The sequence below is a fragment of the Petaurus breviceps genome, unplaced genomic scaffold (assembly GCF_028583685.1).
Source record: "Petaurus breviceps papuanus isolate PSGF00001 unplaced genomic scaffold, PetGlider_PUasm1.0 582, whole genome shotgun sequence".
Taxonomy (NCBI): domain Eukaryota; kingdom Metazoa; phylum Chordata; class Mammalia; order Diprotodontia; family Petauridae; genus Petaurus; species Petaurus breviceps.
This window is the reverse complement of record NW_027186390.1, coordinates 3,464,856-3,480,382: the sequence shown is the minus strand read 5'-3', so window position 1 is coordinate 3,480,382 and position 15,527 is coordinate 3,464,856. Positions and strand designations below refer to the sequence as shown.

The 15,527-nt window shown below is 38.9% G+C and overlaps 1 pseudogene; it reads left to right on the top strand.

The window, feature by feature from the left end:
- The first annotated feature begins 7,383 nt into the window (after positions 1–7,383).
- Positions 7,384–8,882, top strand: LOC138173498 (ribonuclease inhibitor pseudogene; annotated as a pseudogene).
- The last annotated feature ends 6,645 nt before the right edge of the window (positions 8,883–15,527 follow it).

Here is a 15,527-nt window from a genome sequence, read left to right as displayed (position 1 = left end):
AGACCCCAGTTTTGGGGATAAGAACTCACTATTTGACAAAAACTGCTGGGAAACCTGGAATATAGTATGGCAGAAACTGGGCATAGACCCATATCTTACACCATATACCAAAATCAAGTTGAAATGGGTGCATGATCAAGGTATAAAGGCTGATACTATAAGCAATCTGGGAAAGCAAGGAATGGTTTACCTGTCAGATTTATGGAGAAGGGAAGATTTTTATGACCAAACAAGATTTAGAGAGCATTATGAAATGCAAAGTGATAATTTTGATTACATTAAAAAAAGTTTCTGTACAAACGAAGCCAATGTGACCAAGATTAAGAGGGAAGTGGAAAATTGGGAAAGAATTTTTAAAGCCAGTGTCTCTGATAAAGGCTTCATTTCTAAAGTATATAGAGAATTGAGTTAAATCGATAAGAATCCAAGTCATTTCCCAATTGATAAATGGTCAAAGGATATCAACAGGCAGTTTTAAGAGGAAGAAATTAAAGATATCTATAAGCATATGAAAAAACGCTCTAAATCACTATTGACTAGAGAAATGCAATTCAAAACAACTCTGAGGTACCACATCTCACCAGTCAGATTGGCTAAGATGACAAAACATGAAAATGATAAATGCTAGAAAGGATGTGGAAAATTTGGAGTACTAATGCATTGTTGGTGGAGTTGTGAACTGATTCAACCATTCTGGAGAGCAATTTGGAACTATGCCCAAAGGTCTATAAATAAGTGACCTAGCAATACCACTTCTAGGGCTGTATCCCAAAGAGATCATAAAAGTGGGAGAAAGACCTGTATGTACAAAAATGTTTATAGCAGCTCTTTTTGTGGTGGCTAAAAATTGGAAATCAAGGGGATGCCCATCAATTGGAGAATGGCTAAACCAGTTGTGATATATGAATGTAATTGAATGCTATTGTGCTGTAAGAAATGAGTTGCAGACAGACTATATAATAACCTGGAGAGTCTTATATAAACTTATATTGAGTAAGAAGAGCAGAACCAGAAGAATTTTGTACACAATTACAAACACAAGTGTGACAATTAACTTTGATAGACTGGGCTCCTCTCAGCAATGCAAGGGTATAAGACCACTCCAAAAACTCATGATGGAAAGAGATATCCACATCCACAGAAAGAACTACAGAGTCTGGATGCAGATTGAAGCAAACTATTTCCTCTCTCTTTTTTTCTTGTTTTGTTTCTTTTTCCTCTTTCTCATTGTTCACCTTAATTCATCTTTACAACCTGACTAATGTTTAATGTGAAGGTATTTGTAGATCCTATATTTTATTGCAGGCCACCATGGGGGGAAGGGGAGGAGAAGGAGGGGAAGAAAGATTGAAACTCAGGGGAATGTTATAAACTAAAAATAAATAAATACAAAAAAGAAACAGCAAAAGCAGGGAAACAAAAAAAAAGCTAAGTTATTATTTATGCACAACTCTGTGTATATATTAAAAGTATTAGTATTTTACACAAGTTAATCTGGAATTAGAGATCCCCATGAGTGAATTCCCCTCCTCAAAAAGAAGAAAAAAATAAATATTTTCCCTCATTTCTTATAGCACAATAGCATTCTATTACATTTATATATACAATTTGTTCAGTTATTCAGGTGACCTCCATTGAAGCAGAAGTGTTGTCTAAATTGTCCAATGCAGCCTCCCTCAGCCCACAAAAATGACAACTAATGCTTCGACCCAGTCAGAGAATAGAGGGAACTAGGAGAGAGGCCTAGCATATTTGGATGCACTAGGCCCCAAGGAAAGGGGATTGGTTTTCAGCTGCAGATAGTTCTGCTTCCCTTTCCATGAAAAAATGCTTGGTTCAGGGACAGAAGCTGTTGAAAAGTTAATTCCCCAAAGTGGGACAAGTCTGAGTCAACTTAAGGACAAGCCCTGGGGGAAAACTCCATCAAAGGGGATGGAGTCAGAAAAGGAGTGACTGAAAAATATAAGAAAGCAAATAAGCTATCAGAGATACCAGGAGGAAGAAAACTCAATTTAAAACCTAGAGCATAAACACATAAATCATCAGGGAAGATATTAAAATCTGAAGGGAAGATGGCTACAAAGACATCTGAAAGAAGGTAAACAAATATAAATAAATATTGCAAGATGTAGGAAATTAAACCAACATTTGATAAAACATAGAACCCTGTGGATTCCCAAGAGACCATGGAACTGCAGCAGGATGTTCCAGAATTTTATGAGAAAAACAGAAAACTTGAGAGAGAAATTTATATAAGAACAAATGGAAGAAATCGATGATCTATACAACAGAAATAATTAGAATAAGCAAAACTTGAATCCACAATGGTGAGACTCTTCAAATAAACCAAAGATTGAGAATAATATATTGAGAATACAAATACAGTGGAGTGAAGGGCAGTCTGGAAGGAACAAAGTAAAAAATAATAACATTAAAAGAATACATGATCTCTGTACAATTCCAACACATTTATATTGATTACAGGATACCTAGGGGAACTTAGGGCTCATAGGCCTCTCAGGAAACTATAACAAGTAAACAAAAAATACTGAATGTTAAAGTATAAGAAAACTATCCAGGACTTCTTAACACAGAAAAAAAAAATCCTTATGCCTCTAACTCCTTAAATTATAGTGATTACATATAGCAATTTGATGACTACAAATTTTGCTAGTGACAATGAAAAAGACCTTCAAATATAAAGGCAAAGAATTTTGAATAACTCAAGACTATTGTCTACCTACCAAAAACTTCAGAAAGGGTCAAGATGGCAGAGTAGAAACAGGACTTCCGTGGTCCTCAGGCTTCCACCTTCTCCAATTCATGTAAAAGGTGACAAACTTTGGAGCTATAGAACCCACAAAATGACACAGAGAAGCTAACCTCCTACTGAGGACAGCCCAGCAGGCCGGCAGGAAGTGGCCAGCGCAGAGCTCTGGACAGCCACCCCAGCCTGAGGTCTTAGCCTCAGGGTGGCCACAGACAGGAGGGACTTCAGATCACCAGAAGCTGTGGCAGTTTACAGAATTATCAACCCATCGATGCTAAGGACAACATGAGAGGTCAGTGCAGTGTGGACTTTAGGACCTGTTAGTTTGGGAGGGCAGTCCAGCCTTTATCCCCTGGAGGGAGAAGCTGCTGAGGCACTGCAACTGTGCAGCCACTGCCATGTGGCAGCTTCAGCTCCTGGCCTGCAGATTGTAGGGGGACCAAGCAACAAGTCTGAGGGGTAATCACTCTTGCTTTACTCTGCTTGGAACTGGATTGTGGTCTAGGGTGGAGGTTCTGGGGTGTGTGACCAGCTTTCCAGAGAATGTGGAGGCTTCAGAGAGGGCACCCAACTAATACCTTTGGCAGCTGAGAAAACCCCAGAAATTGAGACAAAGCTCCCCTGTCTAATAGCAGAGTCCTACTGTGGAAAAAATCCCAAAAATCAAATAAATGAGTGGCAACATGAGAAAACAAGAGAAGCAAAGCAAGCAGAGCAACCCAACTTTACACTCCTATTTTGGGGACAAAAAGGATCAAAGCATGGAAAGGAAGAAGACAGAAAAGTCAAAACTCCTGCACCAAAAGCTTCCAAGAAAAATACAAGCTGGTTACAGGCCATAGAGGACCTTAAGATGGATTTTGAAAACCAAATAAGAGAAGGGGAGGAAAAATTGGGAAGATAAATGAGAACAATGCAAGAAAATTATGAAATGAGAGTCAACAACCTGAATGAAGAAAATAACCCCTTAAAAAATAGACTAACTCAAATGGCAAAAGAGGCTCAAAAAGGCAATGTGGAGAAGAATGCCTTAAAAAGCCAAATTTGCCAGTAGGAAAAAGAATCTCAAAAGGTCACTGAAGAGAATCATTCCTTCAGAAATAGATTGAAGCCAATGGAAGCTAGTGACTTTATGAGAAATCAAGATACTATAAAATAGATCCAAACAAATGAAAAAAAATAGAAGGCAATTTGAAATATCTCATTGTGAAAATCAATGATCTGGAAAACAGATCCAAGAGAGATCATGTAAAAATTATTGGACTACCTGAAAGCCATGATCAAAAAAAGAACCTAGAAATCATCCTTCAAGAAATTCTCAAGGAAAATTGCCCTGATGTTTTAGAACCAGAGGGCAAAATAAAGGTTGAAAGAATCCACTGATAACCTCCTGAAAAAGATCCCGACAAGAAAACTCCTAGGAATATTATAGCCAGTTTCCAGAGTTCCCAGATCAAGGAGAAGCTATTATAAGAAGCTAGGAAGAAAACAATTTGAATATTGTGGAAACACAATCAGGATAACACAGGATCTGGCAGCTTCTACACTGAGGGATTGAAAGGCTTGGAATATGATATTCCAGAGGTCAAAGGAACGGGGATTAAAACCAAGAACCACCTGCCCAGCAAAACTGAGTATCATGTTTCAGGGGAAAATATGGTCATTCAGTGGAATAGAGGACTTTCAAGCATTCTTGATTAAAAAACCAGAGTTGAGTAGAAAATTTGACATTCAGATACAAGAAGCAAGAGGAGCATGAGAAGGCAAACAGGGAAAAGAAATCATAAGGAACTTATCAAAATTGAACTATTAACATTCCTACATGGAAAAACAATAATTGTAACTTATGAAACTTTTCTCAGTATGAGAATAGTTTAAGGGATTAGCAATGTGTGTGTATATGTGTGTCTATATAGGAGGGTATATGGGCATATGAATACATATGTGAATGTGTGTTTATATGTGTACAGTATACATATATAGAAGGCATGGGACCAATTTAATAGGAAATGATGATGTTTAAAAGGTGAAATTAAGAGGTGAGAGAGGAATATAATGAGAGCAGATGGGGAGAGATGGAATGGGGTAAACTGTCTCATATAGAAGAGGCAAGGGGAAATGGTTACAATGGAGGGGAAGAAAAGGAAGGCAAAAGGGAATGAGTCAACCTTATTCCTTTTGAACTTGGCTTGTGGAGGGAATGAAATACACACTAAATAGGGTATCTCACCCTACAGGAGAGTAGGGTGGGAAGGGGATGAGAGGGGGTATGATTGAAGGGAGGACAGGCTGGGGAGGTAGGGAAGTTGGAGGCATCCTCTTTTGTAAAGTGACAGGAGCAAAGTAGAGAATAGAACAAATGGGAGGTGGGATAGGAGGGAGTGAAATGTAGTCAGTCTTTTACAATATATCCACTATGGAAATGTTTTGCATAGCTACACATGTACAACCTATATTGCATTGCTTATCTTCCCAGTAAGGGAGGATGGCAAAGGAGGAAGGGAATGAACCTGGAATTCAAAGTTTTAAAATCAAATGTTTAAATATATATACATATCTATTTTTGTTAATATTATTTTACATGTAACTGGGAAATAAGATATACAAGCACTGGGGCATAGAGATCCACCATGCCCTCCTGGAAAGTTGGAGGGGGTATGGGAGACAATATGGGGGAGAGCAGATTGGAGGAGGGGATATCCAGTGGGATCACTATTTTGGGGTGGTGGGTAGGGGAAAAATGGGGAGAAAATTTGTAACTTAAATCTTGCAGAAATGAATGATGTAAACTAGAAGTTAATAAAGCATTGGATAAAAATCAAATTTTTTTAAACTTCAGAAAGATATGCATTAAAAATATTTCCTGCAAACCTGAGCCTAATTATCAATGCAAAGACATGGGCATTCAATTTTTTATTTAATAAATAAGTATATGAAATGTATAATATTTAAAGATAAAATAGAAGCATCTACGGAAAATACACATGCACACACATACACACTCTGAAACATACACGCTAGTTCTGGGCAGATCCTTTGATTTGCAAGCTCTCTAGATTACAGAAATAAAAGAAAGGTAAATAACTATAACTAACAAGGAAAACAAAATAAGATCATAACAGGAGAGAAAGAAGTCTTGGGAAAGTTTCACATTTAAGGGGTAGTAGGAAGGAGGAAGATGACAAGGATTGATGGGGAAAATAAGAGAAGAGGGAGTAAGAAGGGACATCGATTCAATCACTTGACAAGTATTTATTAAATACCTATCATGTTCTAGGCAGATACTGTACTAAATGCTTGCAAATACAAAGAAAAAGTAAAAACAATCCCTTCCCTCAGAGAGCTTTCATTCTAATCCAGGAAACAATATGTACATAAATATGCATAGAAACATACAGAGTAGCTACAAGATAATCTTAGAAAGGAAGGAGACAAATGTGGATTACATTTTCTAAAAGTTTAGCTGTGAAGGGAGAAGATAAATACGACAGTAGCTTGAAAAAGTACTGAGGTAAAAGATATTTCTCCCTCCTTTTACCCTCCTACTTTTTTTTAAAGGACAGGTGTAATATGATGAAGAGGAAGCAACTAACAGAATATAGAGGGAGAGCCTGATAATGGGGAAGGAGAGGGAGAAAGTTACATGGAACATTCATTATCTGAATAGAGTTATTTTTTTCTGGGAGCTTTGATGGGAACAATGATGCCTATACCTTCATTTCCCAAAACCAAATATAGATCAATACCCAATGCATGGCAGTAGCTTGAATGTGTACATTAATGAACCAATGAATGAATGATTTTAAGTACTTAATATGTGCCAATCACTGTTAAGTGCTCAATATACAAATATACAACAGAGAGAAAGTCTCTGCCCTCGAGGAGCTTTTACTCCAATAGAGGGAAGAAATTTATGTAAGAGAGTGGTAGCTAGCGAAGGTTACTCTCTGAAAAGTCAAAGGAATTTTGAGTATACCAACAGGACTGGTGGTTGACATTTCCTTTCCAGAACTGGTGGTAGCTTAGCTACTGTGAGATCACACCAAACAAGACAGCCTGACCCCAGAGCTCCTTCATAACTTGGTTCCTGGAGATCAAAGTAAAGGCTGCAGTATCAGAGAGTGGAGGAAATTGGGGGAAAAAAAGGTCACCTAGCTGTCCATAGGTATATTTATCTTATTTTACCTTTTCTTGTATGCATGAGTAGTTATCCGGTTTGCTAATTGCTCAATAAACTCTGTTAGTTATTTTATGATAGGTGTGACCATTTCCCTATTCCTTGTAATTCTGAATCTTATTAACACACCTCTAATGCTCCATCTTACCACATTTCAACTACACTTTGCTACACAAAGCTAGAGGGCCCTGTGGCATCTATTCCTTACAATTCAACCATTATGTTATCTACAAAAAGTAGCAATACCCAGACTAACAGAGATACCTCTGTTAGTATTAGAGTCAGAGAATTCCAATGCTATTCCTATGGTCATGCCCTTATGGTCCTTATGAATCAGAATCCTCTTTAAAGAACCTTTATCTAGGGATAAACCTATATCTTTATTATGCCCCTACATATGGAGTAATGACTTTGCCCAGTGTATATGATAAAAAAAAAAAATCTGTCGTCCGGTAGCTGCTGCCGCCGCCAAAGGAGGCCTGGACCAGCGGGAGGGGGTAGGAGCGAGGCGGAGGTGCCATTCCCTCACCCACCATGAGCCTGGAGATTCAGTGTGAAGATCTGAGCAGTGCCCGCTGGACTGAGCTCCTTCCCTCTCTGCAGCAGTATGGTGTCATCAGGCTCGATGACTGCGGCCTCACCAATACCATGTGTGCCAGCATCAGTTCTGTGCTGCAGGCCAATTCCTCCTTGACGGAGCTCAGCCTGGCCGACCATGAGCTGGGAGACGCAGGGGCCCAGCTGGTAATGAAGGGCCTGCAGAGCTCCACCTGCAAGATACAGAAATTCAATCTGCAGAATTGCAACATCACATACGCCGGCTGTGAACTGATCCCAGCCCTGCTCCGGACAAAGTCTACCCTGGTAGACCTTGGTAGACCTTCAGCTCAGTGACAACCACCTGGGTGACGAGGGGATGAAGCTGCTGTGTGAAGGCCTCATGGACCCCAGGTGCAGCCTGCAGAGGCTGGAGCTGGAATACTGTTGAGTTCACCGCGGCCAGCTGTGAAGCTCTTTCGGCCATTCTCAAAGCCAAGGGCTCCCTCCGGGAGCTGACCATGAACAATAACGAGCTAGGAGAGGCGGGCGTGACTCTTCTGTGCCAGGGATTGATGGACCCCAGCTGTGAATTACAGGTCTTGAAACTAGAAGGCTGCGGAGTCACCTCTGCCAATTGCAAGGACCTCAGCACAGTCTTGCAAACCAAGGAATCCATGCAGGAGCTGTGCCTGGGAGAAAACAAGATTGGAGATGCAGGGTTGGGCCAGCTGTGCCAGGGGATCCTGAGCCCGACGTGCAACCTGAAGACCTTGTGGCTTTGGGAGTGTGACATCACAGCTGAGGGCTGCAGGGCCCTGGCCCAGGTCCTGAAGAACAAGTCCTGCCTGACAAAGCTGAGTCTGATCTGTAACCAGCTGGGTGACGCGGGGGCCGAGCTGCTGTGCCAGGCGCTGCTGGACCCTGGCTGCCAGCTAGAGGAGCTGTGGTTGAGGACGTGTGGCTTCACAGTGGCCGGCTGCGCCAGCTTCTGCACCGTCCTGGAGAGGAATCGGACCCTGAAGGAGCTGCAGCTCAGCACCAACATGCTGGGGGACGTGGGTGTGGCGCAGATGAGCAAGGGGCTCATGCACCCCGACTGCCCGCTCCAGAGTCTCTGGCTGGGTGACTGCGAGCTCTCAGACGACTGCTGTGAGACCCTGGCTTCTGTCCTCCTCATTAACCACACCCCGAAGGAGCTGGACCTGAGCAACAACCGGATGGACGACTAGGGCATCCGACAGCTGGTGGCCAGCCTCAAGCAACCCAGCTGCACCTTGGAGCAACTGGTCCTGTGTGACATTTACTGGACTGAGGAGGTGGACAATGAACTGAAAGCCCTACAGGAGACCAAGCCCATCCTGCGTATCACATCGTGAAGGTTCCCCCCCCCCTCCCCCCAGCTGGTCCTGCCGCGCTGCGGGCTTTGGGGCGGCTCCCACTCGTCTCATTCTCGGTCTCCACCAAGCCTCAGCCAGCACCAGGCACTTTCAAGTGCATTCTCTGCCTGAGCACCAGAAGCAGTTCTTACTTTAATAAAGCATCTTTTGGACCTAAAAAAAAAAAAAATCTGTCTAGAGGCCAAGAAGAGGAATCCCAAATGTGGAGATCTTCAACTATCTTACTCAGCAGACTTCAAATTATGTTGCCACCTCCACTGAAGATATGATATTGGATGATTTTCCTGATTCTTCTGCTTCAGCCTGGTAAAATTGTATGATTTACTGTGCTGGCTTTCAAAGTTGAACATGTCTTAAACTGGGTGTGGTTAGTAGAGAAACTGCCAGCTCAATAAGCCCATAAATATAGATTATTTGTACCCAAAGGATTCCTTTTATGAGGAAACAATTTTGTTACTTCAGAAGATGATTACCAAAATTGTAAAGGGTGAGACAACCAGAAACTGTTCATATGAAAACAAAGAAGTCATGTCCAAGGAAACTGAGATTGATTCTTACACTTAATCATGTAGCAGGGACTTTTTTTTTTTTATAGCACTCTACCTGATATAATTCACCAATGACATCTTCCTTTATCCATGAGAAATTATATAGTAATTCATGAGAATTGTGGATGACCTGAATTTGTTAATAGATTAGAGTGTCAGGGCACAGGTACTCAAATAGGACATAAAAGGGCTTATTTTTCAGGCAAAGCCATTCCTATTAGTGACTCAAATGGAGCTAGTCAGCAGTCACAGCACAGGGGCAAAAGAGGGAATGAAGATGCAGCTTCATAGCAAGTGGATAGTTTTGCGGATAGCAAAACTTTAAATATGCCCTCATCTCCTGATGACTCTGTTGGAAGTGGTTGGGCGAGGACTCTGTTTGCTCATGCCAGGGGTTGTTTTAATTCTGATGATATGGTTAGCTAAATGTTTTTTTTTTTGTAGAGTAGGAACTGTGAAGTTGCTAGGATTCTTTGATATCAGTGGTTCTCAAAGTGTCTTCTGGGGATCCCTGGGGGTACCCAAGGGACCCCCTTTCAGGAGGGTATGTGAAGTTAAAACTATTGTCATGGTAATATTTCAACATTTTATTTTTATTTTCCATTTCCCCTCCATCTCTCAAAAACCTCCCTTAGCTTTTACTGAGACTCAACTCAGGTGTTACCCCAAATGAAAAGTTTTTGGTGATCCTTCTTGAATTTCTAATGTACTTTCCCTTTGCATTTTTTTCTGAGTTACGTATATGTTTTATCTTTCAATAGACTACTAATAGCTAGCATTTATGTAGCACTTTAGGGTTAGTAATGTATTTCACATTTTGTTAGATAACAACAAATGTGTGAAGCAAATGCTATTATTATTCCCATTTTAAAGATGAGGAAACTAAGACTGAAAGAATTTAAGTGACTTGTCTGGAGTCACATAACTATTATGTGTCTGAGATAAGATTTAAACTCAGATTTTCCTAATTCCATGGTCAACACTGTGCTACTTAACTGTCATAGAATGTAGATCAGATAGAGCATTTATTAAGTAATTATTATGTTCTAAGCACTGTGCTAAAGCTGGGGATACACATAAAAGTAAACAAAACAATATCTGTCCTTAAGGATCTTGCATTTTAATATGACACAATAACTAATAAAGGAGGTGCTAGAAGGGGAAAAGAGTATACTAGATGCCAGGTCTCCTGGAAGTAGTATGGGGTTCTCATTCATAGACAGGTAAGGTAAAAAGACTAAGCTATCAGAGTCAGTAGTAGAGAAGTAGTTTCTGGTGGTATGCAGATGGCCTAAGAGTGAGGCCACAGTAGGCAAACTGCAGCTCTTTGAGAACAGGGACTATTTTCATTTTTGTCTTTGTATTTCTAGAGCCTAGAACTGTGCCTTGCCCTAATGAATGTTAATTGAATCAAACAGTTCCCAACCACTCCTATCAGAGATTATTTTATCACTGCCTCCTCAATACCAGCTATAGACTCTGAACTACCATAAAACCCATAGAGTTTGGGCTAGTGTGGCCTCTATTCCTGAGGGTTTATGGAACCATTGTTTAACCACATTGAACCAACTGTTATGGACATAGTGATCTTTAGACAATCAAGCACTCAATCTTCTGAGAACTTCTTAGAGTTAAATCTGGCCCCAACAGAATATACGCATCTCCTACCCCAGAAGGCATAAGTGATATTAGAGATTATAGAACAATGACTCTAATATCTATAGGCAAAGGCTAATTACAGAGCCTTATGATGTAAAATAAGAATAAAGAAAATGTCTAAGGGCAGCTAGATGGCATAATGAATAGAGTCCTGGCCTTGGAGTCTAAAGGACCTGAGTTCAAATCTGGCCTCAGACACTTGACACACTTACTTAACTGTGTGACCTTGGGCAAATCACTTAACCCCAATTGCCTTGCCTCCCCTCCCCCCACCAAGGGAAAAAAAAGAAATTGTCTAGAAGGAGAGGGTCAACAATATCAAATGCTCAGAAATGTGAAACTGGTTGAAAGAAGAAAAGGTTTGTCAATTAGGAGGTTTTTGGTAATTTGAGAAAGCAGTTTCAGTTGAATGATGGAGCTAGAAACCATATTACAAGGGATTAAGAAATGAATTGAGAGAATGAGAAGATGATATGTGTAGGGAGCTTTTTCTAGGAGTTTAGCTATGAAAGGAGGAAAGGCATAGGATAATAATAATTGAAAAGATGGTAATATCAAGTGAAATTTCAAATTAATTAATATATTCATTCATTCGTTTTAATAGAGAGGGACATGATTTTTTTGTAGGTACCAGGGAATGAGCCAATAAATAGAGACTAAAGATTATAGGAAAAGAGGACAATTATGGGGGTAAATTGCTGGATGTGTTTGGAAGGGAATAGGGTTAAGGGTAAAAGTAGGGGAGCAAGAGAAAGGTCAACTTCAGAGAATAAATCAGGAAAGAATAGGGATGATATCAAGGGGTTTTAAGATGTAATGAAATAGAGGGTGCTCATGGCAAATGATCTATATTTTTTTCACTAAAGTGTCAATTAAGGTTATCAACTGAGAGAATTGGTGGATGAGAAAGTGTAGAAATCTGGAAGAGAGAAGAAAAAAATTGAAACAGTAGGTAAGGGGAATTCTTTTTATCTGAGGAGAATAAGTAAAGAATTGATATATGTAGGTAATCAGTTAGGGAGGAGTAAAAGGATATGTTTAGTGTAGTGATTATACAGTTGAGATCAGTTTAACTAAATTTGTAGTGTATCCAGGCCCCTTGCTTGTCTTTTGCCTTTTTGTATTCCTAGTGTTTTGCATATGCCTGGAAGGAAATAAATGTTTATTGACTGACTTGCTGATCAAAGTCAAGTGATTTTCTCTGGAACTGTTCTGAAGCAAGGAAGTAATAGAGATGGGAGTAAATGGTGGTTGTAATTAGAGTTGGTTATTTGTGCTGCTGGGATTCAAGAATATGTGGATGAGTGACACATTAGATTGCTTAACTATAGGTCTATTAGGAAGAAAGAGAAGTGATCCCCAAGCAGGGATAGTGGTCTTAGAAATTACTTGTAGCTAAGGGAAATCATGAGTTGAGATGACTCAAGAGCTGGGAGGCCAAAGTATTTGAGAAAAAAATTTTAAAAAAAGAATAGTGTATTTTTAATCAATAAACTATGTATTTTAAAAAGTCATAGGCTGTTGTATGTAGGGAAGACAGTGAGCCAGGTATAATGAATTCTGTGTTATAGTTATTCTCCCAACTCTGAACTTGCATGGGTTAGTTGGGTCTCTAGGGCATATCTACTACATTCCCCCAGGCCTCTAAGGTTATCCCTAAAAGTTTAAGGACTATCTTTCTAACATTATAGCTTATGAGTCCCCATCAGTGTGTTTCCTGCCATGATTAACAGTTATTTAACATTTCTGGGCTCCAGTTTCCTTATTTGTAAAATGGGATAGTAGGGGCACCAGCATGGAAAGGGAAGTAGAAAGGTTGAAAAACTATATGATCTCTTAATTCCATTCCAATTATAAATAGGAAGTTTTAAAAATATGTTACTATCTTAAGGTAAAGGATACTGGGCAAATATTTAGAAATAGTATTAAATGACTAAGTTTAAGAATCAATTCAAGAGTGATTCCTCATGAGCCATCTGTTCTACTTGATTTCACCTTTGAAAAGTTCCAAAGAAACTAAGTATACCATAAAATCACATTAATGAAGAAAAGATTTTTTTTAAATTTTCAATTGTTTAAGGCAGTTAATGGAAGGTGGTGGTGGGAGGGAACAGGGAAGACAATCTGGCAAGAAGGGGTTGAATAAGTATTTCACTTTCTCAGTCTCTTTATTTCTTTGACATTGACCGTTGGAGCTTAGCAATATAACATTTGATGTTATTGCTTAGTGGGGAAATCCCACATTCTGTTGCCAGTTAGCTTCGTTTGACTTGGAATGATTTCTATTTCAATGGCTCCATTGTATGACCAAATACAGACCTGTCAGGATCATTGCAGCACCTAGTTTGGCCAATTATGCTACCTTTCAATAAAGAAAAGTGCTTTTTGAAAAATAAAAAGATAACTAAGGGGATAAGATAGGATGATTTTGTGTGTATTGCTTTTCTGAAGGATTGCGAATAATTCTGAAGCTTTGGAAATATATCTCCACCACTTTGAAGTAGTAAGACAAATGTTATGACCAATTCCAAATTTAAAAACAAAACAAGTAAACCAACTTCCTGCCCCCCCACCCCCCACACACAACAGAGGACCTTGAAAGCAGTGGATAGAGAGATAACCTCCAAGTTAGGGATAAGCAGAACCATATCATATGTTTATGTAGAGTCTGATGTGCCTTCCAATTCTAGGATATATGATATCCATAATTCAGTTGAGTAGATTTTTACTTCAAGTATCTAGATATTCATGATAGAAAACAATACATTTTAGCTTTAATTATCAAAGTACTTTCTTCATTTCAAAACTTCATTGTGCATATAGAATGTCTTTATTTTTCCTTGCGTTTGTATCCTCATTCTTAGCACAGTGCCTGACACTTAATAAGTGCTAAATAAATATTTTTTTATTACCTGTTTGTTATATTTTAGTAGCCTATTGCTTCCACTTAGGAAAAGATTCAGAAGAAATGAAAAAAAAGAACTGTCCTAGGACTGCCAAACTCTTTTCACCTCAAACATCTAGACAGGTGAAAAATAAGTTTTACCTTCAATTATTCAGGTAATTGTTTACATCTCCACCATGAGTGGGAAGAAGCAGCCTCTTAGTCTAAACAAGGCTTAATAGAATCCAGATGGGAAAAAGAAGAATACTTCCTCAACTTATGATTTTTTTTACAGTACAGTAATGATACAAGTACACGTATTAGGATGTAAAGATGAGAGGTCAATTTCTACATTGCCAGCTTTTGTGTTTCTCTTCTCTATATGGGTTTTTAAAAGACTTTTGTTTTCCTTTCACCTTCTGAAGTGTATGTGCACTATTGATTTTGTGTTTCATTTTTTTCATTTAATTTTTTCCAATTATGTGTAAAAATTTTTATCATTTATTTAAAAAATTTTGAGTTGCAACTTCCCTTCTTCCCTTTCTCCTCTCCCCCTCCCTGAGATGGCAAGCAAGTAATTTGATGTAGGTTATACACATGTAGTCATGCAAAGCATATTTCCATATTTGTCATGTTGTAATAGGAAATGTAGTTAAAAAACAAAAATAAATAAGGTTAAAGAAAAGTATGCTTCTGCATTTAGACTCCATTAGTTCTTTCTCTGGAGCTGGATAGCATTTTTCACATATATCATTTTGAATTGTCTTGGATCATTGTATTGCTGAGAATATCTAAGTCATTCAGAGTTGATCATTGTACAACATTTCTATTGTTGTCTACATTTTTCTCCTGGTTCAGCTCACTTGACTTTACATCAGTTCATGTAGGTCTTTACAGTTTTTTCTGAAAGCATCCTTTCCTGCATTTTATAGCACAATAGTATTACATCACAATCATATACCACAACTTGTTCAGCCATTTTCCAATTCATGGGAACCATCTCAATTGATACAGACCTAGTAGTGATATTCCTAAGTTGAAAGATATGCCCAGTTTTATAGCCTTTTGAGCATAGTTCCAAATTTCTGTAAAGAATGGTTGGATTAGTTCCCAATAACACCAACAGTGCTTTAGTGTCCCAATTTTCCTATACACCCTCCAACATTTGTAACTCTCCCTTTCTGTCATATTAGTTAATCTTATAGGTGTGAAGTGGTGTCTCAGAGTTGTTTTAATTTGTATTTTTTTGTAATGAGTAGTGATTTAGAGCATTTTTTTCACGACTACAGATAATTTTGGTTTCTTTGTCTGAAAACTGCATATTCATATACTTTGAACTATCAACAGGGGAATGATTGTATTCTTGTAAATTTGGCTCACTTCTCTATATATTTGAGAAATGACTTTTATCAGAGAAACTTGCTATATATTTTTCATTTATGATTACTAACTGTTATTTCCTTCCATTCAATTTTCCCCTGTTTTTCCTCCTCTTCCTTCTTCTCCTCTCTCTCTCTCTCTCTCTCTCTCTCTCTCTCTCTCTCTCTCTCTC